The following is a 26889-nucleotide window of genomic DNA, read 5'->3' as shown; positions in this document are numbered from 1 at the left end:
CATGCATGCGCGCAGTCATAGTCAGTGCATTTCTGTGATATTTGATCTAAGGTCACAGTTTCTAAAACCTGCTCATGAACTAGCCCCCAGCCTGCCATTTATGATCTCTGATGGTGATAATCTGATCTGTTCCCCCCTCCCCAGAGGTTCAAATGATTCTCAAGCAGCTTAGGTGGAGATTCCTCATGTCACAAGAAGCCCCGTTTTGAAACTTGTGATAGAATATAATTTAGAGCAAGGTGTTTAAAAGTCCATAGCAATTTTCATGAAAATTTACTTTGGAGTAAGTTGGTGTTTTATGGGTGTTTGCTGATGGAAATTTGTTCTTTCAATCCCAGAAGAGCATTTACTATGGACCAAATGGTTTCTCCGCTGAATCATACAGCAGCCAGCAAAGGGGACCCATATCCTTCTGGAGTTGACTTCTTCCTAGGGAAGCTATACAATAAACAAAACAAGTGAAAAATACGTAGTAATTTAGATGAGAGGTGTTAGGCAGGCCAGGCAATAAAATTGGGGCCAAGTTTATTCTTCAGTAAGTAAAATGTATTCCCTTATACTTCAAAATGGATTGATTGCATAGCCATAAGCTAGGTTACAGACGAAACTCTTCCTGCTTCTACCAATGGCACCTTGTTTTCCCTATAAGAATTCTTCATTTTGGAAGCCACATTTAACCTCCATTCAGCAAACCTATGACCAGGACATTTATCTGATGGCAAATGCTGAGGACCCAAAGGCAGTGAGTACGGAGTGCATGTGGTCTCTGCCTGGCAAGAGTTTATAGAAGAATGGGGAAGAAATGGGGGTGAATGGAAACAAAGGACTGTTGAGAGCCCAGAAAGTGAAGACCTAAATAGCCCAAGAAAATGGAGTTGTCCTCCGAAGGGTGGATGCTGGGGCAACTGTGAACGCATGCAGCAGTTACCTACCTCTCTGCAATGTACAAGCCCCTGAGACTAAATCACATATACTTTGCATACAACTTATGGACATCCTCCCTACATACTTTTAAAATAATTGTTAGAGGACTTATAATATGCAATACAATGTGAACACATGTAGATTTGCATATGATCAGTACAGATGCAGGGTTTTTTTTCCCTCCGAATATTTTCTTTTCGCTGTGGTACTGTGTGGGGGTCAGAGACCAGCTTTGTGTTTATTATCTTTTTCCACTTTTACGTGGGTTTGCAGGATCAAATTCAAGTCGTCAGGCTTGTGTGGTGTCTGAACTTGCGTCTCTGATGCTGTGCTAAAACACTGATGAAAAAATAACTTAGGGGAGGAAAGGGCTCATTTCACTTTGCAGTTTATAGTCCCTCGGGGGAGGGAATGAAGGCAGGAGCACAGAAGCAGGAACTATCGCAGATGAGGCCGTAGATGAGAGCAGTTTGCTGCCTTGTGTGTGGCTTGCTCAGCCTGCTTTGTTACATAATCCAAGAATCCCTGCCTAGTAGTAGGCCGGGACCTTCTGTACCAATAACCAATCAAGAAAATGCCCCACATGCTAGCATATAGGCCAACCTGATGGAGACATATTCTCATCTTCTGAGATGAGTCCATGCTTCTTCTCTGATGTCTCTAGCTTGTGTCGAGTTGACAAAAAACTAACTAGCATGCATGGCCAGTGCCTTTACCTATGGAGCTTTTTCATGCACTCCCCTTCCCCGGCACTTTATAAACGTCTAGCTAAGAGTTTTACAAGTTGCCCAAGCTGGCCTGGAACTCATTCTGTTGCCCAGGCAGACTTTGAATTTCTTTCCCTTTTGCCTGGACTTCTCAGGTAACTGGCCTCATGGACCTGAGCCACCTGGTCCAACCCCTGGATGTTTCCTATTAGTGACGATTTGAATCCATGGACCAGGAAGTTGTGGGTTTGGTAGACCATTGGCTTATTAAATGGCACATCAAATGCGAACAAGAAGTTCCTACTCCGAATGTCCAGAAGGAAATGAAAACAATGTAGAACAAAGCCTTGGCTTTGACCTTTGTGAACAATAGGCGCTCTTGCAAGCTGGGCGAAGGGAAGACTGGCAAAGCCAATCAAGAGTATGGATAGACAATGCTGTTGACCGGACGAAAGAGGATCCCCAAGCCAGCTCAGAGCCCTTCCTGCTCACTTAGCCTTCCACCCATCACCATGGGCTTCATTTGTCTGTCCCAGGCTGTTGGCCTTAAACTGCATTTGTCTGCGGCTGAGATCTGGGTCTCATGGTACTGGCTCTGTTCCCTGAGCCAGCAGCCATGGTTACTGAAAGCTTTTTCCTACGTAAGAACTGATAAACACTGCAAGAGCTGGGGAGATGGCTGCAGGCAAGGTCACTCGGGGCAAGCATGAGGACCTGCTTAGGATCACAGTGTCCAGGTGAAAAGCAAGTCAAAGACAAGAGCCTGCTAAGCACAGTACTGGGAGACTGGGGAATCTTTGGAGCTTGCTGGCTATAATGAGTCTAACCAAATTGGTGAGTTCTAGTTCTGGTAAGGCAGATCATAACCGAGGAAGACACTTGCCACTGACATCTGGACAGCTATAAAAGTGTATGTACACATAAACACATGTATACAAACATCACAAAAAAAGAAAAAGAAATCCTCTACAAATTAAGTTAGGCTTTGTATAGGTAGTTGTCATTGAATTATTGATTCCTGGTGGCATACTTTGAAGACTTTAAGATGGTATAATGGCCTGTTCTGTTCGCCTCAGAGGCAAGTCTTAGCTGCATGGAGGCTATTCCCAACAGCTGCCCAGCAATCTCTATTTAGATTTATTTCCTAAAGACTTGGTGGAATTACCAAGGAAAGAAAAATCTCAACAACTAACTCCTAAATTGCATAGCAGATGAAGAGAGCTACTCTTTATGATCATGGGTTCATACTCTATCTTAACGGTTGACATTAGATATTGTCCAAGGACACCTTTTTTGTGTGTCACCCGCCCCATACATGTTAGAAGCAAAACACAACCTGAAAAGGCTTAAGCATGTGATGTCAGTGAGACAAACCCCAATGGGACAGGGTAAACTGAGTTACTGAGAGACCCTCTTAGAGGAGAGCTGCCAGGGGCTATACAGGTATCTCAGTCATAAAGAGCATACACTATTCTTGTGGAAGGCCTGAATTGGGTTCCCAGCACCCACATTTGGCAGCTCCCACCCATCTGTAAATCCAGCTCCTGAGATTCAATGCCTCTGGCCTCAGAGAACACTTTAATATAACCCCCTTGCATACACATCATTAAATGATTGCAAAAATGAATCTTAAGAAAAGAGAAAAAGGGACGGAGGCGGGGAGAGGAGAGCTACCTCAGTACTTGCTGTTTGCCATGTGCTAACAGAACAACCCCAATACACTGGGCAAAATGTCAGACGCCCTGTTCTCTTTCCCTCCCCGTCTTTTGCTTTCTTTGCTATATTGATAATCACACCAACCACCTCTACATGCCAGACAAGCTCTCCACCGCCAAGCTATACCGCCAGCCCCATTTACGTGTGTTTATGTCAAAGCTTCCACTGTTTAGATGCTGGCAGCTAATTAAAAAAAAAAATCTGAATCCATCCTGAGCAATTTCAACTTTGGGCTTCATTTTATCCCTGGGGGCAATTAGTTTAAACCTCTGGTCTAGAGATAGGAGCCAAATAATCTCTGGAAATTTCTTTGCTTCCCTTAGGACTTGAAGACTCTTCTGTGCTTGGAAAATGTTGTAATGCAATTTGTGCTCAATGGAACATTGTGAAATGGCTGGGGAAAATAGTTTTGATTTGTAATGCTCAAAGGAAATCTGACAAAGAAACAAAATCTTGAAAATAATGTTAGCGGTTTTCAATTAGGGGGCATAATTCAATTGGGAACCCAATGGCTGTCCTGAAAATACTCATTTATTTTTTAGCTTCAGTGACCTCAGTTTGGGATCTTTCTGATTCCTTCCCCTAACTGATATTTACCTTTTTTTTTTTCAGAAGTTTTCACACACCACACGCTGGAGTTGTAGACAGAAAGAGGAAGGAAAGAAAGGACTTGGACAGCAAAAAGTTGATGCTTCTACAGTTTTACCAGGAGTAGCTGCCTTGTTCAGCTAGATGCACTATTATAACTTTTGGACAATCCCCATTCAGAATAGAGGGAAAGAGGTAACTTATTCTTTTGGAAACATCTTTAGATTATTAATAAGTGGTACTGAGTGGCTCTATTCTTGCACAAATGGTGTAAATCTGCTTTTCGGATAATCACTTAAGCCAAACGATGAACCAGCCTAGGACAGTATGTTTATCATTCAAACAAGAAATAATTATTAATTATATTACTTATTAATTATTAAGTCAGAGAAAGGCACTGTGAAGCCAAAGTGAAGATCAAGGGGGGATCTGGAGGAGAAATCTCTTGTTTAAAAAGTAGAGACAGATAAACTTGCAGAGACAGTGGAATTCTCTTTCTTCTTCTTTTCTTTCTCTCTCTTTTTTTTTTGTCCTCACTAAGTTCCTAGAGATTGAATCTAGACAAGCAAGACAAACACCACACTATCAAGCTATATCTTTAACCTTCTTTTCATGTGAACCAAAGAAAAACAAAACACCATGGTCTCACTACATTGAGCAAGCTGGGCCTTGAACTTGGGCTCCTCTTGCTCCGCCCTCCAAAGGGGGATCGCGGGATGCTCATTCAGTGGAAAGTCTGGGCACACTGCATCTTGATTCTTGATGTGGATCTAATACTTCAGTGAGCAGACTTTCCTGGGATACTTAGCATATTTACAGTGGAGTTTGTTTGAAACCCTAGTTTATCCAAAGGCTCATCTGTGGCTTAGCCTAAGGCCCCACTACTAACAATGGCCAAGATGAGAACCCAACAGTGACACACCATCCCGTGCTTCTGCCACACCAACATTTCATTTGATCTTCGCCAACATGAAGCTGGTTCTTTCATGTGGCTTCTGGCAACACAAAAGTCAAGCAAGTGGCAAACAAAAAATTATAATTTTTTTCTTTTTCTTTTCCATGTGAGCAACGAGGCTTCTTTCCCTCTGAATTATCCAAGTTAACTGCAGGCTTTGATTGTCTATTCTGTTAGCATCCTCCGATCTTAATTCTTTGTAGCCCACAATTCCCTGACTGCTAGGGATGGGCTATGCTATTTAAGAAGCAAATGGTATTTTTATCTTTGTCATTTAATATGGATTAAAATGTTCATTGTGAAGAGTTAAGAAAATATGAAAAAAAATGAAGCTTGCAAACCAAACTACCTAAGATGACTGAGATATACTGTAGGTCTATCTGCGTGCCCAGGCTCCCGGTCAGACAGAATTGAGATCATAGTATATATTGTTTCTTTAAGTATATGTTCTTGTTTATTAAGACTGGGTCATATGCAGCTCAAGCTGTCCTTGAACTCAGTATGTTGCAAAGGATGACCTGAAGTTACCTTCCCTGCCTCTATTTTCCAAGTATTAAGATGACGGTATGAGCCACCATGCCAGGTTTTAGGCACTGCTGTGGATCAAACTCACGCTATATGCATGCTAGGTACAACTGAGCTACACCCTCAGCCCCTATTGCATAATATTTCAATTAGCTTTGCATGGCTGATGAAGATGCTCTGCTGTAATTGCACTATATCCATCTTAAGGGCATAGCAAGCAATTAACCAATGTAGAACTTTTATTTTTTGTAGTTTTTAAAAATAGGCATTCTTAGATAATATAAATTTAATTTAAAGAGCAACAGTAATAATTTTATAGATAAATTCACTTTGAATTAAGAGGGCAAATGATACTGGGCTTTTGATCTATATCTATCTACCTATCATCTATCTATCTATCTATCTATCTATCTATCTATCTATCTATCTATCATCTATCTATCATCTATCTACTTACCTACCTATTGTCATATATCTTTCTAGACCATCTTCCATAAAGTTTTCTGGCACTTTTCAAAGAGTTTGAACGCACTTGCTTCTTTTGTACTCAGTTTTACCAGCGTGACACTTTTGATTGCTATTGTTAAGGGGATGAGCAAAAATAAATATTCTCCCATTCTTTACATTTTCTTTGAATGCAAAATTTGTTGACGTTTGTTTTGCATTCACTTTACGTAGTACCAAAGTTTCCGTCATAAGTGGAGAGTTCAGTAGCTGCAGCAGATCGTCATTGTCATTGGCCAGTATCACTTTCCATACGGCCATATGAGACATTTCCCTTTTCCCAAACGGAAATTCCGTTCCTATTTAACTCCTGATTCTCCTTTCCTAGCCTCTGATAGCAACTATTCCAGTGACCTTTTGTTGAATTTGACTGTTCCTCATACGTCATATAAGTGATAAAAAGAATAATATAATATATGTTCTTTTGTGCCAAGCTTATACTGCCTGTCTTCATGTTTTTAAACCAGTCATATAAATACACATGCATATGTTTTGAGCATGTGCGGGGTTCTGAATGAAAATGGCCCCCATGCACCATTAGAAAGTGTGGCCTTTTGGGAATAAGTGTGGCTTTTTTTGGAGGAAGTATGTCACTGAGGGTGGGTTTTGAGGTCTCTGATCCTCAAGCCAGGCCCAGTGTCTCATTCTTTTCTTGCTTCCTACTGATTCGTATGTAGAACTCTTAGCTACCATATCTGCCTGCATGCCAACATGCTTCCTGCCATGAGGATAATGGACAAAACCTTTGAACTGTAAGCCAGGCCCAGTTAAATGTTTTCTTTTATAGGAGTTGCTGTGGTCATGGTGTCTTTTCAAGGCAATAGAAACCCTATCTAAGACAATATCTATACATTAAAAAAGCATATTTAAATTATCTATTTATTTGTGTGTGATGTATATGTATGATGTATGTACTTTGGTGTCTGTGTGTGTGTGTGTGTGTGTGTGTGTGTGTGTGTGTGTGTGTGTGATCTCCATTTTATTTTTGAGTCAATGTCTAGCGTTGACTCTGCAGCTTACCAACTAAGCAAGGCTAGCTGGCCAGCTAGCTCCAAGGATATTTCTTTCCTCTCTGCCTCCCAATATTAATATTTTATCATGTCTGGCTGTTTTGGTTTTGTTTTGTTTTGTGTGGATGCTGGGGATCTGAAATTAGTCTTCATGGCTGTTCAACAAGCTCTTTATCAACTTAGTCATCCCCCAGTCTCCTTTAATGCTCAAGGAAACATTTTCTTTTACTGATTTAGAAGGATCATGTTTATATTAGCTTTTGTCTTTATTATTCTTAAGACAGAGTCTCACTATGTAGCCTTGGCTTGCCTGACCCGGACTCACTCCGTAGATTAGGATAGCCTGGGACTATAGAGATCCTCCTGCCTCTGTCACCTCAGTGCTGGGATTAAACTGGCCCTCTTGCCATTTATTTTTAATTGTCTGTCACATGATATTTGATATTTTAGCCTTTCTTTAAAAAGAAATTAAACTCTCACAGAAATATGCAAAGATCTTACTTACTTATTATTATTAACTAGGAATTTTCCTTAGGTAGTTTATATGGTTTGAAACAGAAAATGCTAAGGCACAAAATCAGTTTATAAAATATAGTTTTACAATGCTACTTTATTTTTAATTAGACATTTCATGACTTCAAAACACTTCTATGGTTTCTTTCTGTCTTTCTGTCTTTCTGTCTTTCTTTCTTTCTTTCTTTCTTTCTTTCTTTCTTTCTTTCTTTCTCCCCTCCCTCCCTCCCTCCCTCTCTCCCTCTCTTCCTCCCTCCCTCCCTCCCTCCCTCCCTCCCTCCCTCCCTCCCTCCCTCTCTCCCTTCTTTCTTTCCATCCTTCCTTCTTTCTTTCTTTTTGTACCTTTGTGATACTAGGAATTAAGCCTGGGATTTGTACTTTTCAGAAAGGTGCTGAACTGCTAAACCACACTCAACCTTCTTTTGACCTTTTGTTTTGTGAGTACTTAAAATTTTTGCTCAGGCTAGCCTCGTGATCCTCCTGCCTCAGCTTCCAAAACAGCTGGGATTATAGCCGATGCCACGAGGTCCAGTGTATTTTATTTGCCTTGCATTTAGATGCTATGGTGGTTTGAAAACTAAATGCTCTGCACCCACCCATCCATGGACTCAATTATATAAATAAAATCTTGGTCCTCAATCACTAGCGATTGGAGAGCTTTGAAGGGCTTTGAAGGTTGGCACCTCACCCTAGCCCCAGCTGATCTGCTTCCCATTTCTGGTTGGAGATGTGAGCTCTCAGCTTCCGGTTCTGGCTAGGTACTGTGCCATGCCTCCCCTGCTATCACAGACTTTGTCTTGGGAACCCTAAGTCTAGACAAACTTCTCCTCTCTAAGTCACCTCTAGTGACGGTGTTTTATCACAGAAGTCACGAATACGGGTGACTCGCACAAAGTGAAGCCTCCATGAAAAACAGCTATGGAGGACAGGGGAATAAGTTCAAGACCTAAGGGCTTGATTTAGAAATTTCCCATAAGTTCTAGGAGAGTCTGTATATTCATATATGCCTCATAATAAAGAAGTCCTAGACCACTTGTTTTTCCAGTAGCCAAGTGTAAAGTCAATAGTTGTATGCTTATTCTTTTTCACCTTATTTACAGACCTAGTGGTATGTTCGCCTTTAAACTTTCACTGCTAAAATCAATATTCCGATGTCTTTTGGAAAACCGACAAAATAAAACTGCCCACCAAAATTCTAAAAACCTGAAGGGGGAACCCCCTTGAGTTTATTTCTGCTGTGGAAGTGTTGTATATTCATTTGATTTATACTCTGCCGGCCTTTCTACACCACAGTTTGGTCCTACAGTAGAGATGCTGTGATGTAAGCGGCCAGTTCCATGAACGATGATAGTGTACTCCACGGTCTTAACTGGCCACTGTAGCATGTTGGCCCTGACACTGTTGCTGCTGAAAGCTCCTCCGCAGCTCTGGGTCATTAACTGGCTTTAATAGTCAAGGGGAGAGTGGAGCTGTAGCAGGCCCACAGCTTGCCTCCTCATGCGTAACTAACTCCCTTAATTATCTCTTAGTGATTCAGTTGAATTAAGCTGGATTAGGTTGCATTTGGGGAAACTGCAAGGCAGCAAATTATCCATTTTTAAAAGGAGATCTGGTAACAGGATTCAAGGGCTGTGGAAGATTGACGTTGAAGAATTGATCAATAGAGAAAGGGTTAGGTTATAGCTCCTTTGTGTTTGGATTCTGTTGCTGAACCAACAGCTACTCCCCTGCTATTTGTTGCCGTCATTTTGATGGGTTAACAAAGTGAAAACAGGAAAGGCACTAATCGGTAAATAAATGCAATCGATTAGAAATGTCAGCTGTATTTCATAACTGAATTCTTCAGATATCTGAATTCCCAGTAACAATAAAAATAAAAACGTAGCTATCTATCATTTACGTGAGCTACGACAAAAGATGTGCAGAGGGAGATACATGGAGGGTGTACACTAAGGAAAACAATTAGGATAACTGTATACATGCCCGGAATAACAACCTTTATGGACTGTGAGTAGTGAAGAGTTACTGAAAGTCACTATTAAGCTTTTATGCAAGATAATAACCCCTGTGCTCATAGCCTCAAATTTCACAAAGCAAAATTTAGTAGAATTAGGAGAAATGGGTAAAAATCAGACAGACAGTAATTTAAAACAGGGATGGCAAGAAACTTTTTGTTAGAGGCCTTAGGACATTTCAAGTGACTATGGACTTGACCCTGAGACAAGGCTGCTTACCGAATCTGCAAGGAATTTAAGAAGAATGGAGAAATGATACTAATGTGGGGGGAAAAGTAGTTCTCTTAAGGGTGACTGGTCCACATACGGACAAGATAATGAAAAAGTACCCATCTGTGTCCTCGAAGGAGTGTTAAAAACAAACCAGGCAGACCCGGTTTTTATGCTTCTTTTCACATTTGAAGTATGATGTCATGGCTTGCATCTCGGTGCGCAGCCACCATGCCTCATTTCAAAGCAAAGCAAAACCAAACCAAACCAAACCAAACCAAACCCCTTCTCTTCCCTACTCGGCTGTCACAGGAACTGAATGTAACAGCGAATGCACCGGTTAGGTCGCCTAGATTCTTCCCCAGAGGATACAGCTGGTATCCTGGGAAGGGAGGGATCTAATCCAAAGCTGACCTAAATGGATCTCCAGCAGAAAACTGCAGCCGACAGACAGTTCCCTGTAGCTCCCCTAAGTGAGTATGGATGGTTAAAAAAAAAAATTCATTTTTACCCTTTTCAAAATGAATTTCATACTCCACACTGGCAGCTTTGGGACACAAAGTATGTTATACCAGGCACTTTCATTGCTTCTACAACAATCTCAGATCTTCAGATAGAGAGACTGGTGCATGCTTGCCTGGCCATAGGACTGGGAGAGGAACATCTGTGCTTAGAAAGAATGGATACAAACTCTAGCATCCCCACAACCCGCAGACCAGATCATCTGAGACAACATGCTACATTTGCAAATGGTCACAAAAATGATGAGTTTTGTTTTTTTTTTTTTTTTTTTTGGTCTGGATTTCCAGGTCTATGACTGATGCTGATCATGCTAATTTGAGTATTCAAATTATGGAGGGGCCAGGGGCCTTTATCTGCAAATGTAGAGCACAGTGGAGCTTGTCTGTTTTATGCAGGGCTGTGGCTTGAATGTGGCTGCACACATCTACACACTGTGAAGAGACAGCTAAGTAGGGAGAACATCAACAGCCAAAGTGTGTGTGTGTGTGTGTGTGTGTGTGTGTGTGAATACGCACATTTGAAGACTTGAGCTTTTTCTCTCAAGACCTCAACTGAAGTATCACGTTCTCTCCTCAGTCAATCTTCTAGGTGTTTCCTTGACAACCATCCCCTAGCTGGGGAGAAATGAGGTGATACTGGTTTGGGGATACTAACTGGAACTCTTCCAGCAGAATCCTGACAGAGAAAGGGGTGTGGGTAACTCAGCCCTCTTTCAAAGGCTCTTTCTCCATTGTGCTTCCGATTTCCAATCCCACCCCTGAACCACGCTCAACCTCCGGGCTAGGCTGCTCGCTCACACTGCAGGTGAATCTTAGGCTTTCCCCTTCCTGTCTACAAGAGTCCAGTGACTGCTACCCTACCCCACTCTGTTCAGAGTGTTCATTATCCCCTCGGTCCCTCCTCTCAAGACTCCCTCAGAAACTGGTTTTCTTTCTTAGGAACGACCAGGGACCTGACTCCACTTTTTGTTCTCTAGCCCGTTCCTGCTTCCACGCCTTTTCTCCGTGCACCGCGACTGGCCCCCATCTGCCTAGGTCCTTCTTCTTGGCTCTGCACAGGCTCAGCCACCCTGTACTCACTACTGGCCAAGCATGGGCCCGATGAATATGTTTAAAGCTCTCTGCCACAGCTGGTTACTGTTTCCCTCATCTTCAGGATGACAGAGGCCACATCTATCCGGATGGTCTGACAGCTGGTCTCTTTGTACTATGAAGGAATGGGAAATAAAACTCAAGCCTCCTCCCCCTCTCAAACTATGGCTGGCCTAAAGCAGGTAATTTAGAGATGAAAGTCTTCATCTGCTAATAGTCCCTGGGGTCATCATGCCTCTTGTTTGCCCTTGGCTTTGGAAAGACTTGCCTAAGTGTATTACTCTGAGCTTCCAGAATGGAGCCATTGGTTCTGCTGGTAACCACACCTCTTATTTAAATAGCATTTCCCAAGGCTGTAATAGGCATCTCCCAAAATCTGTCAGCTCATGGTCAGTATTAAATTAGCCATTTGTCTCCGAAGGGTGTTGTATTGCCCATAAAATCAACACCGTATATTGTGGGGTGTGCATCTGCATATGAATGCATGTGTGCGTGTGCGTGTGTGTATGTGCATGTGTGTGAATATACATTTCCTCAGTTTTCTCAGACAGCTGAAAAAGAAATGATAGAAAAAGGAAGGGCTATATGTCGGAGTTCTCAAACAACATCTATGTATTACAGAAATAATAATTACAGAGGTAGGGTCTTGTTCCTTTGTCCCGGCTGGTCCTGAACTCAAGGGCTCAAATGGTCCTCCTGCTTCACCTTCCTATGCAGTTTTGACTATACATGTGCACTACTGTATCAAGCGACATCTGTATCTTTATTTAGAAACAAATGTATTTTGCTAGAAAAAATAAAAAGGGTTAGTGAAGGTTTCATTTAAAATTCGTTTGCCGTCCTTAAAGAATCTTAACCAAGGATAACGTGCAGAGGATAAGAGGAAGGCAGGGACTGAAAGATGGCATCTCATATAAGGGTTTCATTGTGTCTGCCTTTGTCACCAGTACTCTAATTGATCACTCTATTGCAGTTACCAGGAGCTCAGAAGGAGCATGGGGTGTCACCCTGATCATGTGACTGGCTGGCACAGATGGGGATTGTGAGAAAGACACATGCCTGGCTGTAAACACAGGAGCTCAGGGACGGCTTTAATATCCTCCTAGACAGCGGCAAGACAGACTGGTGGGGGGCACTCCTTCCTTCTCAGGAAACCAGGCCTCTGGCTATGGCTTTGTCTCAACCGTGCCTTAGATCTTATGAACTCTTTCCCCCTGAACTTTAAAGGGCCTACACTTTCCAGTAACACTTTAATGTGCATGAAACAAAAACTGAGATGAAGGGTTTGAGCACAGAGTCTCATTGAAGGGTCTGATTTCGTAGGATGTTTTACTACAAACAGACTTCACCTCCAGAACAATATTCCAACAGGCAACTACTTCCCTGGAGAACAACAGCCTTAAAGATGAAGGGGCCTTTGTAAGTGTTATTGATTCTCAGCTCTTATCCAGGAAGAAACAAAAAGCAACAACCTCATGTATTCTTTTAGGGACTGGCTGTAATTGAGATTCTCTATTTAGTATCTTAGGTAAGAGATGTATAAAGTTGGATTGAGGAAGCTGGGATCTCACAGCTAGGAATTATGGGAGTCAGAATGAGGTGATAGGGAAATATATGAGGAAGATAAAATATGGAGGGAGACTGTGAGTTATTTGGAATATAAACAGTCATCTAGATAGGTGCATGAAGAAAAATGCATGAAGAATAGGAAAACCACAAGGAAATCTGGGATATACAGAAAACTTCACGTGTTGGTACGGAAAGCCTTATGATTACAGATGTTGGTTCTGCCCAAAGAGTCTGTCCGTTGAACAGAAAGCCAATAAAAACATTAGCAGTCTGTTTCTAGATATGTGTTGAATGTTATCTATATTGCGTTCCTGAGTGCTTTCATCTTCTATGTGGATTAATTCCCTAAACACCCATGGGCTTATTAACATCTTCATTGTATAAGCAATTTCAGAAAACTGAGCAGTTCACTCAAGGAAACTGTAGCACTGGTAGACTCGAACCCATGACTTCCCACCCTAGTGCCTACGCAGGCCTTAAGAAGTGTTGTTTCGACTCAGTGGAACCAAAGAGTGAGTCTAGACGTGGACGCCGGTAAAGGAATTTAGATTATAAAGTTAAATTAAGAAGACACATGCCTAACTAATATCTGAGGTTGTCATCTGAAAACAAACAGACCTTGCCGGCTCTTTAGGCCAAATTAGTTTTGAAATGCTTCAAGACTTAGAACATAAAACAAAAGTGACTTTCTGAAAACACGGGCAATGAAAAACGGGTTGTGGGGACTCACTTTTCATTCTATATGGTATCGTAAACGTCAGAGCTTACAATTCAGATTTACTGTCTGTTAAAATTGATTTACGAGAGAGGAGTAAAGCCTCTCCCTCTCTCCTTCTGTGTGCAGAGGTGTGTGAGCGACGTCTGTGTGCTGCAGACACTCCTAACTGATCCTGACAAACATCTCTTGAAGCTTTAGTTCACATGTGATGCTTCTGTGTCAAATTATTCATTGCCTTCTTTTAAAAAAGAAAACCTTTAGTAAGTATATTTCACAAAGAACTCATATTCAAAGCAATATGAGCCAAGTGAACAGTTCGCCATGAGTCAGTGTTAAGAAGTAAACGAAATTTAAAAGCAACAAACATAGATACTTCGCAGGCATGACAATGGCCTCTTTTATCTTCACCTATGACAGTGGTTCTCAACCTTCCCAATGCTGCGACCCTTTGATACAGTTCCTCATGTTGTGATGACCCCCCCAACCATAAAGTTATTTTTTGTTGCTACTTCATAACTGTAATTTTGCTACTGTTATGAATTGTAATGCAAATATCTGCGTTTTCTGATGGTCTTTGTGAAATGACCCTGTGAAAGGGTCATTCAACCCTTAAATGGGTCACGATCCACACAGGGTAGAACCATTTATCCACGATGTTGATGCATAATAATATATCCCTGCTTTTTTTTTTTTACTAGTATTCAATTTAATATCTATTCTGAGATTGAAGTTGTTCCCACTTTGGGCTATTATAAAGAAGGCTGATGTGAACATTGTTGTAGAAGTCTTCTGTATGTTTCTTTTTGAATTATGGCTGAGAATGTAAAACTTTTTCTCTAAGCGCGCGTGTACGTGTGCCTACGTGCCCATTGCCTTGCACAGCCAGGCAAAGTGTTCTACCGATGGTTGCCATGAGCAACAGATGGGAGCAGAAGTACACTGCCTGCTTTTTATGGTTTCCTCTTGGTTGGACAGTATGAACTTTAGCTCCGCGCCTACTAAATATAGCCTCAGGACTGCTCTGAATAAGAGGTTTTCTAGAATCTAAAGTCCGCCTTGTGAGCCGGGAGCTGATTCCGTAAAGTCGCGGTCTTTAGAAAGTGACAGCAGTGACACAGGTCCCTCAGGTGTGTTCCGGAGGGGTGTAGGACAGAGGAATGGTCGGCGTTCCTGAGGTTGTCAAGGTTTGGTGTTTTCTGGAACAGACGCAGAGTTTCGAGGGAAGGGTTCATCTGCAAATTTTCCAGATACAACTCCATTCTGAGTCTAAAATTTATAACTCAAAGAAATATTCCTACTTATTTCCTCAGTTTCAAGAGTATCTGATAAAGAATTAGTAGTTAGAGCATCTTTGTTTGACGAAGTTATTATTCTCAGTAAATACACGTGATGGTTTTAATTTCTAGAGGGTATGGCTGAAATAGGGCTTGTCCTTCAAAGCCTGACTGTAAGCATCAGTATGAACCCCCTGTGCTGTATCATTATGCTTAACAAGTGGGCATATCGAACCACCTAGAATGTCTTATCAATTATCCGAAAAGCAGGTACCATTTTTTTATTTTTTATTTTTATTTTTTTTATTTTTTTGGATCTGGGTAATCAGTTGCTAAAAGAAGCTATTATTTCTGAGTTGATGATTTAATAAAGCTTGGTAGCTGCTTTCACCAGCACACCCCAAGACACCTGCTTTCCTAGCACCCCCCCTCTCCTGAGCAGGCTCTATTCTTTACCATAAAGACATTGACATACGTCCCCTACTGGATACTCACACGCATTTAGCATTGACGGTGACAGCTAGCAGAGATGACTGAGGGAGACAAGGGGACAAACACTCCAGTCTCTTACATAGACATACTTAGGTATCTCGAAAAGAGAACCCTGCTACAACAGTTGCTTTTATCAAAACAAAAACCATATACATGTAATGTGTTCACTAAAAAAAAAAAAAATCAGTGTAGAACTGAAAGAAATAAAAGGTGACGCATAAGCATGGATAAGTTAGGAGGATTTTCAAATGACAATCTTGCAGGTATTGCACATGTGTGTTTTCTTTTTGTTTGCATATATATGTAAATATAAATATACATTACTTTTTCTTCACTAATTTCTAGAAAAACTGTTTTACAATTTTTTAAAAGGCATGATTATGTGTTTTTATGTCACTGTACAGAGATAGATAAAGTTTTATTTATATGAAATTCTGTTACATGGCTCCATTGTCCTTATTTATTCATTTGATGGACGTTTGTGTGTCACAGCCTTTGTTTATTATTATATTCCAATTGCAGTGAATATCCTGATGCCTACAGGCTTTAAAGAGTGAGTACATGTCACATTCTATCCACCAAAGACACACACATACACACACACACACACACACACACACACACACACACACGAGACTACTACAATTATAGCTATTACAGTCAGGCACCAACATTTTTAGTCCTGAATCTTAATCACTATAGCTTTAATGATTATACCATTTTTATAAACTTTCAGGGTAAAAACAGATGTAAATCTGTTTATATTTTACCAGAAAGGTACAGTCTCTAAAATAGATGTTTTCACTATCTTAGGAAGTTCACTGATAAAATTTTAAGGTAAGTGCTTCTAGCTGAGTACAAGTTAATCAGTTGGGGTTTGTCTATAAGCATATGCATATTTATAAATCATACTGCTTGCTTTATTATTGATTATTTGAGATTTTAGTCTTACTAAGTTTGAATTACCACCAGATCTATGGCCTCCTTGTGGGCATTACTTACTAATGAGAGTATAGTGAAGCTCCCCCCAGCAGTTCACAGAGCTCCAGGAGGTTGGACCTTTATCTGACTGTTCATTATAAACGTCCAACCCATAAAGTGACATGAGGCTAATTGTATTTCACTTTTCATCCCGAGTTCCAAATTTTTACACGTCTTTACAAGGAGCACTCTCTAGATTTATTCTGAAGCTACCACCCTCTTTCTTCAATTTACAAAGTTTGGGGGAAAATGGCAGTCTATCTTCTGGTTGTTCAACCAAGAAGGAGTAGCATATGGCAACTAGCAACCATGTCATGTTATTCAAGATTAATAATCTCTGAGGTACAGCGCGACTGCATTGGAAAGCTAGTTTTGATTAATAACACCATTAAATTTAATACTTTCCAACCCTTACCCTGAGTCGTATTTTACAGTACCTTCCTCCCATCCGTCTGATGCTGAAGGGACCTCCTGAATGATGTGAATTCTAGACATATAAGGACAGAGTTCTACTCTGCCTTTCCTCTTACTGCGCCAAGGACAAGGTTACAAGGTTGGAGTCCACCAGACAAGCAGACGCTCTTCGTATGCCAGTTCTGACTTTAATCACATTGTTCCACCACGTGAAGAGAGCTGTCTTCCTTCCTACCAAGCCCTAGGCAAATCCACCAAATACTTTCTCTTGGGAATACTGATTCTTCATTCATTGGTGGCCCTTTATCGCCACGCTTCCCATCCCTTCCTTCCAGGGTTTATTCAGAGCTGTTGGTTAGAAGAAGGAAAGGGTGGGTTCCCAATTTTATAAACTCTAGAACGAAAGGTTATGAAAAGTCCAAATGTCCTTGTATCTGATTTGGCCAGTGAGAATGTTTGCAACAAGAAATCTGGGACTCGGAGGCCACAGGCTCACTTATTATATCCCTCGGGAGTACTTAGCTGGCGTTTAGTAACTATAACCTCTACCTGGGAGAAGGCTTACATTCCACTCCTTTGAAAGTGCGGTGGTCGTTGAGGTCAATGTCTGTTTTCAGAAAGTACATAAAGGACAGAAAGGGTAGCTGCCTTCTATTGTCCTTGCGAAGGTGTACGTGTGGGCGTGTGTGTGTTGGTCTGAATGTAACACCAAGATTAACTGCAGAACTTGGAATCTGATCGCTAGGCAAGAAGCATAAACTATGTGGATTTTGTTCACTCAGAACCCTGACACTTTAGTAGGGTCTTCTTGGAACTAATCATGCATGTCACACTGACCTTGCAAACTTAATTATCCATATCACAGGAGGCTGGACGCTTCCTGCTTTGAACCCTAGCAGACAAATTAAAATCACTTATCCAGTGAAGCAATTCCCCTCTCTGGTACAAATGATCAAGGGTAAAATACTCTATCTAATACATTAGGCACTCAAAAGATACTTTAATGGCATAAAGGGGGGAAAAAAAACCAACAAACACCCTTAAGCGCAATTCAAAAAGGTTGGACTAGGGAACGTGCAAGAAGTGAAACTGAAGTGGAGCCTTCTTGGGGAAGAGCATAGGGCATGTGTTTCTGCTGGACAGAATCTGCTGAGAGCTCTGGGGTGAACAATGGGAACTTGCTGAGTACAGTTAATGAAGAAGAGAGGAGAGAGGGAGCAAAGGGAGCAGGGGGCGACTTTGCACTTGAAAAAAATAACAGAATGGGTAATCACTACACAGCTGCTTATTAGTTTGCAAAATCATAGTTAGTGAGCCTAATCTAAGTAGTCTGAGCCCAGAAAGGTTCAATTGTCTATCTTGTCCTACAAAAACAATATAATACACTCGACAGGTTTTGGCAAAAAGGAGATTCTTCAGTAAGCTTCTTCTGAGCCCCAAAATATAACTGCCAACCATATGACTACGTTCAAATTCTACCTTAGAGATTCTCTGTTTTTTTTTTAACACTCTGAACAGGAATTTAGAGTTTATAATTTTTTTATTTCATTTGGGATTATAATTATATCCATTTTCCACCAGACCCATTTATATTTCCTCTCATTTTCAAAAATCAAAAAAAATATGCCTTATTACAAAAATAAACAGTGTAAGAGAAGGCTTCTCTTGGCCTTAGAGTTTGCCTACCCATTTACAGTAGGAGACGTTTTTGAAACTAGATATCATGGGAATATTTCAGAGCTTGGGCCTTGTGCACACAATCCAGCTGGGCTTTGTTTAAAATGCAAAGCCTTCAAATATTTCTCTGAAAGAAACCCAAGATATCCTTTTTTTAAAAAAAAATATAATACATACCAGGAGGTCAAATTTTTATTGGTTCATCTGTGTGTCCTGTAGAAAGTCCTTCACGTTTTTAACCAAAGTCGGTCTCCACAGTCCCCCTGCGCAATTGCTCCATAATGGCCAAGAGGGAGTTTAGTTTTTCTTAAGTTTAGCATTTATGGGAGACACATCTAGCCAACCTTATTCATCTTTTTAATAAAAGAAAAGTAATAACAGTAACAAAATGTCATTTTTCTAATTCATTCCTCTTCTGGAGTAGTCAATCTGTTTATTTAAAATTTAGCTTAACAGAGGAACAGTTAGATTAAGCAATTTGTGCATTTCGTGGGGGAATGCTGAGATAGTCAACCACATCTCTACCTTCTTTATTCTCACTGAAAACCATGGATGTTATGACCGGACAAGAATTAGGCAGAGAATCTAGGGAGAGAAAAGTAAAAGAGAAATGCATCCCATAATATCTAACTGTTCCTCTTTGGGGTCAAACAATATTTTGGTAAAATACTTGAAATTCAGTAAGATTTCCTTTAAAGAAAGCTGAGGCATTTGAAACACACACATTTCCTTTCACATTACCCATTACTTTTCTTCCAATATCTTCCTCATCAAGTGTCTCATTCTTTTTGATACTGTGCTAGTCCTGATAGGTTACATGTGTGCATGGGCAGGCACCTCTTTCCCCTCCCCCTAACACCGCATTCCTCCCTCCACTGTCTCTGTCACCCTCATTTCCCTGATACTTCAGATCATAGGGCAGCTGTTTAACTTCATATTCTAAGAAAGTGTTATAACTCAAAGTTCCCAGCCTCCACCACTGGTACTAACACTGACGAGTCCGAGTCCCCATCACAGATGCCTGGACCCATGTTGTGAAGTGTGCCTCTCTGAAAGCCAACGCTCTCCTCATCTAGACAGCTGCAGAATGGAGCAGGAAATTTATATAATTAGCAAAGCAGGCACAGATAGGCTTTTTGGCTTCAGATTCGAATTCCACTCCATGATTCCGAGGTGGAGAGTGTTTTGTGATCGACCCATGAGGGGAAGGTTTCCGTCCTAGGTCTCTTAATTAAATACCCGTACCATGGCATGAGCCCAGAAGACTGTAAGGGATGGAAGCAGGAAGTTCTCACGTGGGCATCCCCTCAAGCTTCGGTTCCACAGTTCTTCCCAAGCTACAGAAACCCCAGAGTGAGCTCTGCCACGGGAACAACTGGACATTCCGAGCAGTCCTCTTGTGAGGTTGCCATGCTAGCTAGTTCCCTAAGAGACTCAACACTGGGTCACTTTTCCTATGCCATGGTGTTGGCCTCCCTCGAAGATGGCCAGACTGCCACATACCCTTGTTTTCAGGTCTTTCAGTGGGTGGAGAAGGGACTTAGTTGGCTGACTGTGCTCTGTGTCTCAACATGAAGTCTCAGAACTCCCTAGCTTGAGGCACCACCTCATTCAACACCCCCTCTTTTGTTTACTTATTATGCAACCTAAGGGTGTAGTGCCTCAATTAGAGATCCAGACAGGGGCTTTCCTCCCTACACCCTGACTTTATCATATAATAACTTTTCTTGGGTGAGCTGGCACCCGTCCTGTGCAACAGACCCCACACACACACCCACTGTCTCTCTTCTCAGTGACATCCTGAGCAATGCGTGCCTCCCATAAAACTCCGGGGTGGGGGTGGGGGTTCATTCGTACACAGGGCTTGGAAAGTTCTTCCATCTGGTGTGTCAATCTAAAGGACAAATGGCATGAAAGAAGAAAGGAAGGGATAAAAGAAGGAGTGGAACCCCCTTCCCCCCCCCAAAAAGACAGCTAGGCGATCATAACACTATAATGCTAACTTTAAGCCGTAAACCTTTGAGTCATAAAGAATGACTCTGATGCATGGACCAAATGCCTTTTGACTCAGAGTGTTCCAGTACCTGTCCCAGCTTGATTTAAAGTCTGGAGATGTTTCTCATCATCTCCATGTGGTGTTCAGGGTGCTGCCACCCTGGAATGCTGGGCAGATCTGTCTCCAGCTCGTCTCACTTTAGAGGGTGAGTGACGCCTTGTAGGCTCCTCCCTGTATTCTCTCCCCTGCCCTCTCTCATCAGTTAGACACTCAGAATGAAGGATTTGAAACCAGAGAAAGCTTACCTCTGTTAGAGTCGAGGGTTTTTAATCTGGGAGGGAAAAGGGGGAACCGTAGGTAATTGTCATTAGTGCCTTTTAACATTTTGTGAACCTATCTCAAGGAAGGGTGGTGGATCTGGGATATTGGAGTGGGGGAAATGGACCCTATATAAAAGGCTATTCTATATGTATACGTATCTAATGTAACCTCCGTCTGCCTATCTGTACTAAGCTAGATGATACAGTTATTGAAAGTTCTGGGATAGTGACAGCAAAGCCAAGTACTTCAAGGGCAGTGGAGTGGAGGAGGGTCAGGGAGCCCTTCTAGCACCCGTGAGGCTAAAGAATCAACACCCTGTTGTTCTTGATTCTCATCGTACCCCACTATTCTCACCCTTGCAATTCTCACTTGCAGTCGGCTGAATTATGTGGGCATACTACGAATGGAAGCATTTCATGACCCTTCGTAAGCTCCTCCGGGCAGATATCAACTGAGGTGCAGGAATACACAAGTCAACATTGTGCTTCTTCATCAGTGGAATGGGTCCCATGTTGGGAGCCTCATGCGTCTTATAAAAGATCCATAAATCAATATCCATTACATTTATAGAAGGAAGGAACTAAATGTCTCACTTAGATGTTTGCATTGTTATTAACACACATGCAGAAGCCCTGTGATGAAGAAGATACACATGACTTTCAAGGCGTATAAAATTTACAACAACTTTGTAGTACCAGATTTCAACCAATATGAATAATGAAAATATAGGTATGGTCCTGGAGGGGGGTTAAAATGTTTCTGACTTAAATAATTGGTGACAAAGAGGCTAGAAATGACTGCTAGGGCGGTTACATAGACACGAAGCGCTTTCATCAAACTAATGCTGCAATAGTTGTTAGGGAACAACTTCACACACAGCAGAAATATCCCAAAGAGTTCTGGAGAAAATGAACAAGCTAATGACCCAGGCAGAGAAGCTGAAACAATTTTGAAACTTGAAAACAATCACAGAAAAAGCAGTCATTGTCTCATCCACTGAGTAGTGGAGACTATAGTTTTTAAACAGGTGGCTTTGGGGCATGTGGTTGTTGTCAAATTGGCAGATCCTAGCACCTTTGTCCTTTTTTGTTTTTTTGGTTTTGTTTTGTTTTTCGAGGCATTTCTCCTGAAACTAGCTCTTGTAGACCAGGTTGGCTTCGAACTCACAAATATCCGCCTGCCTCTGCCTCCTGAGTGCTAGGATTAAAGGCATGCGCCACCACCGCCCAGCCACCTTTGTCCTTTTGGAGCTCATGCATGAGACAATCCTTGAACCTCCTCTGAGTCTGACTCGATGAGTCTATAGGGACACATTCGAGAAGGGTGAGAGACAGTGGAATAGTTGGTGATTTTAGCCTCACTGAGAACTCAGACTCCTATGAGATAGCCATACTTGACAACACAAGTTAACACTGAAAAGTTACCAAGAATTTTAGGCCATACATTTATAACATATTTTACCTGTGTTCAACTAGCATCAAATTGTTTGGCAAACCATGTAATTAGCCAACAAAAAAAATGTGACATAGTATTGGCAACTGATTCTAAGGTCTTCCAGAAAGCACTGAGGATCAGAGGACATTTGTGGAGATGTACAAGAACCTCCTTATACTGGGACTGCCATTTAGCTGGATGAGGATCTAGGAGGAAATATTAAGCCAGTTGGATCAACCAAGAGGACGTGAGAGGACTATCAAGACAGCTCTGCCTGGTAGGTGTGGAGTAGGGTGTCAGGGACAAGCAGTGATCATTATGGCGTGTGATTTAGTGGAACACAGAGGAGGAGATGTATACCACTTTTAGATCAAGGAGGCTGTTACTGCTGAGGAAGCAGTCTTGGGAGAGAGCCAGCAAGGTCATGATGGTGTGCATAGCTCAGTGTATGCAGATCACATTCATCATGTAAGCCAATCGGGCTGCTATTGGGTAATATGACTGATTTCTTCCTGTGGCCTACTATTGTATTTCTGATATTCCTTCTGGAAGTTTAGTTCCTGTGGCACTGATTCCCATCCTATCTCATTCAGATGAAGATAGCAACACAGGTTCATGGATATCCAGCAGTGTGTGACTTAGATGAAAAAGTTTACCCCTGTAGAAATGGTAAGGGAGACCAGAGGAAAACGTTCCCACTTCTCAGTCAGGAGAAAGCTCTTTGCTTCTTTCAAAATTTTCTTTCAACCCAACGACATCCTCTCTGAGCTGTGGAGTGTGTTACGCTCCAAAAGTAATCTGTTAGATTGACCAGGGTCAAAATTGTTTATATGTTTTAACAGTGCACTGGAATGGCCTGCAGCTATGGTGGTGGAAGAACTTAGCCACTCAAGTGCTGGTATTGTAGGTCTGCATTGCCTCATCCAGTGGAGTTCTCTTATAATACAGCTGCCACATACAGTGCCATTGAAGTTACAGATACACTGAAAATGAGTTTTAAGTATTAATGATGTATGATTAATAATATAGTCAGAGAAAATAAAAAAACCACTTCATTGCGTATCTGGAATTCAAATTTCACCGGGTGTTCTGTATTTTTAATTACCGAGTCTAGCAATCCTACTTTATGCCATAGTCTTACTTGCTAAAGCTGAAAGACAAAAACAAAACAAAAAATAAGTAAATGAGAGAGAGACAAGTCTTTTCATTCAGACTTGGGCAAAGGAAAGACTATGAAGTGGTTTGCACAAGGCCAACTGAGAGGATGGTATACCCAGACGGTGTACGGGCTGAGAAGCTATCTTTCTGCATTTCTAGATGCTTGCTGATTTTCTTGCCGAGTGTGTCAGTCCTGAACTTTCTGTAACCAGTGAGTGGTCTCTACCTGCATGCTCCACTGGCATCTGGAACCAAACACTGTTACTGGGAAAGGTCGACAACATGATCAGGATTCTGTTCACTATGGTTTGTTTGAGAGAAAGAGTTGGTCAGCGTCTAGAGGCATTCGGTAACTGTTACTACAGTTACTAGAGACATTCAGAAACTGTTCTTGTCCCTGAAGAGGAGAGCCACAGCCGCAAAAGCTCTGGGAACAGCATCACCTTCTGCACCAGGTTGTATTTCACTACTGCCGTGAGATTGACTGACCGAACCGGGGTGGTAGTGGTTGACTTAGTCTTATGGCCTTTCCTAGAAGTACATGATTTTCTTTGGTCCTTTCATTGGACAGTAGTGTTCTTAGTGCCTCTCCAGGTCATGCCATTTAAAGGGTAGAAGATTCCAGAAATGCAGATGCATAATGGGGGTAACCGAGGTGCACTGATATCTCTCCCCTTCGTGGGACAGTCCAAAACTGTGTCACTCATTCACCGTGGGCAAGAGCTGTGAGAAAGGGAGCCACCAGAATTAGGGGTGGGAGCCTGAAATTCTGTATCCCAGTCTATATAGCATGAAATGACCGCCACTCCCATAACCATTACCATCACCAAACATACCACGAAATAAAGCAAAACGAAACTCCTAACCAAGCTCACCACTCTTTCTTCCCATGTTTCCTTTATATCCTGAAACCAGCCACCAGCTCAGAAGCATCTTTTTGACCGCTAGGTTCCTGATTCCTGTCTTTACTAATGCGGTTGAGTTATGAGTCATAGAACATCTGCATTCCTTTCCAGTGCACCTTCCAGAACCCCACTAACATTTACCTCCAGGCCTTTGGTGCATGACACTGGGACCCTGGACCATTAAGCAGGGCCTAACTTCTCTGTGCCTTAAAGTACTTTGCTATACAGAACAATGAAATGAGACAATTTAAAATACTGAATATTTTTTCCCCTCAAACCTATTTCCGATTACAGATTTTGTGATTTAAAACCATTCAAAGCACTGTGTCATATCAAGTCCAGCAGTCGGGGAGGAAGATGATCCAGCTGAGGCTTGACAGGTATGCTCAGAGGTCCCTGGGAGTGACTATCTGGTGGCTCATAGTGAGTAGAGAAGCAGGTAGGTGGTGGGCTGTGAAGACACTTATATAATGAAAATGAACAAGGTGACAACATTTGGTGACCTCCGTTGAGCGAAACCCAACTCTGAAACATGAAATGCATTCTGAATGGATAAGAAAATGGTTGATAAGGAGCTAAAGCCCATTACTAGAGGGAACACACAAAAGACCTTGCCAAGTGGAAGGCCACCTCGCATCTGAAGGCAAATAGTCAATAGGAAGATAAGGCTGCAAAATACTTACAAAAAAGGCTAAGTGGGGAAAGACACAAAGGGTAACGGAGGAGACTTTGTCAAAGCCCCGCCCCTCGTTTGTCTTAACATTTCCTATGTTCTTAAGTCTAATTGGACAAGACTTTTCCTGAAAGGTTGTAAAGGCATTTAATCCTCATATGAGGGATTTGGGGGAGCTCTTTAGTAAAAGATTCTGATTACAGAAAGTTCCATATATTCTGTGTGCTTCTTCGACCCCATGGATTTAGCCGAGGCCCTTTAAACCCAGTTCCCCATGGATTATGGATTACAGCTGAATGGCTTCTCAGTGGGGAAACGGGTGTTTTATCTCCCTGTGGCTGACTGAGGATGCTTGAAAGCAGACTAGAGGTCCTTAGAATGGCCAGGATTTTGCCTAGCTGGGAACCCCCGGGGCAGACAGAAACATGAATTTCTAGCCGCAGCTGACATTGGAGAGGTGGCCTCTAGGGAAAGTCCCTCAAAATAGGGTTAGCGTGACCTCCATACAGGACTATGGAGTTGTAAGTAATCCCAACAGTAAGTTATAGCTTTCACCAAACTGGGATTTAAAATAAAAATAAAAATAGACCAATTTTGGGTCACTCGAGCCAAAAACTGGCCTTCCATAACCGATGATGCTAAGTACCTTTTACATGTGTCTTAGTCTGTGCTTTTAGTTTCTTGTAAAGACAACTTTTTATTTTTTCTTTTCTTCACAATTTAAGGGAAATCAACCTTTCAAAAGGAAAAAGAATTAGGCTAAAGACTATGTCAGATAGTGCCTCTTCTTCAAACCACAGTGCAGTCTCTGATAACCCCGCTACATTGTTCTCTGCCCCTCCCCCTGCCACACACACACACTGTGTGTGTGTGTGTGTGTGGTGCATCTCTGTGTGGGGTGTTTTGTTTCTTTATTTAATTTAATACCTGGCTATCTGACTCAGACTGAGCAGTGTGCAGCTCAGCCTGACTTCATGCTCCCCAGCACTGGGTGAGAAGTGTGAGCTTCCGTCTTCAGCAATGCTCCCAGTATTTCCTTCTCTTTCTGTGAGCTTGCATGTGAGACATACCATCTCTATTCGTATGGGTTTGGATGAGCAAGTAGACCTTGGATTAGATTGGCTTCTCGCTAAGGCCCTTATGACTTCTACATTTTAACAGCAGGAGCGGCCAATGGTATTTCCCTCGATGAAGCTCTCAGCATTCTGGACCCACATCTGGAGCCCATTCTGTTGCCTTCGGTTCACTGAACCGTCAGGGCTCAGGAAAGAAAGCCCGAGAGGTCGTTCAGAATAGTTTTTACCCTCAACAGCAGCAAGTGGATGCTATTTCCATTTTTCCTGTTGTGACATAAAAGTTCCAGAAATTGATTTTCATGCTTAAAATACCCAGATTAATCGCCCAGCTATCGCTGCCAATCAGGAAAGGAAGGGGAAGGGACAGGAATTGCAAAGCAAGGAAAGGACCCCAGTATCTTTTGTCTTTTGTTCTGAAATGGAAATAAACTGTCTCTAGGCCAGATAAGCCTCCTTTTGATCCTCATCAGTGGAGAGGCAGAGATAAACAAGGGCTTGTTTCACGTATGTTCTAAGTATTTTAACTCAAGTCTTTACCAAAGCCACCCTGAGCGGGCATTTCTTCTGTCAGGGAGGCACATGGCTGACCGTCTCCTTGGTCGTCTGTTTCCGACTGCAGCCCCAAAATCCCCACAGCTTTCAGGAAACGAACTCAAGAGACTTAGAGATCTGTTCTTCCTGAGGGTGACCCTGTGGTGATGGTGGTTGACAGGAGAGTCTAATTTATTATCATAAGGCTAAGGGCAGCACATACTCCTCTTTGCATCTGAGAGGTCATGGGTATAGGAAATGGGGTTTAGAATTTTCTGTGAAGTTGATTATTCAGCTCTGAATAGTGCAGATGTGTACATCCTCATCGTCACTGTTTTGTGAGTCAGAGGGTTTGGTGAAGCACAGCCTTGGGGGACCGCGGGGCTTTAC

The 26889-nt window shown here is 42.0% G+C and overlaps 1 protein-coding gene across 2 annotated transcripts in view; it reads right to left on the bottom strand.

Moving 5' to 3' along the window:
* The window catches only part of Dlc1 (DLC1 Rho GTPase activating protein), a 360174-nt gene that overhangs the window by 43578 nt on the left and 289707 nt on the right, over positions 1-26889 (bottom strand). The gene's annotated exons all lie outside the window — the stretch shown is intronic.

The sequence above is a fragment of the Myodes glareolus genome, chromosome 23 (genome assembly GCF_982192425.1).
Source record: "Myodes glareolus chromosome 23, mMyoGla1.1, whole genome shotgun sequence".
NCBI lineage: Eukaryota > Metazoa > Chordata > Mammalia > Rodentia > Cricetidae > Myodes > Myodes glareolus.
The sequence above is the reverse complement of the archived record's forward strand: the minus strand, read 5'-3'. Positions and strand labels throughout refer to the sequence as shown.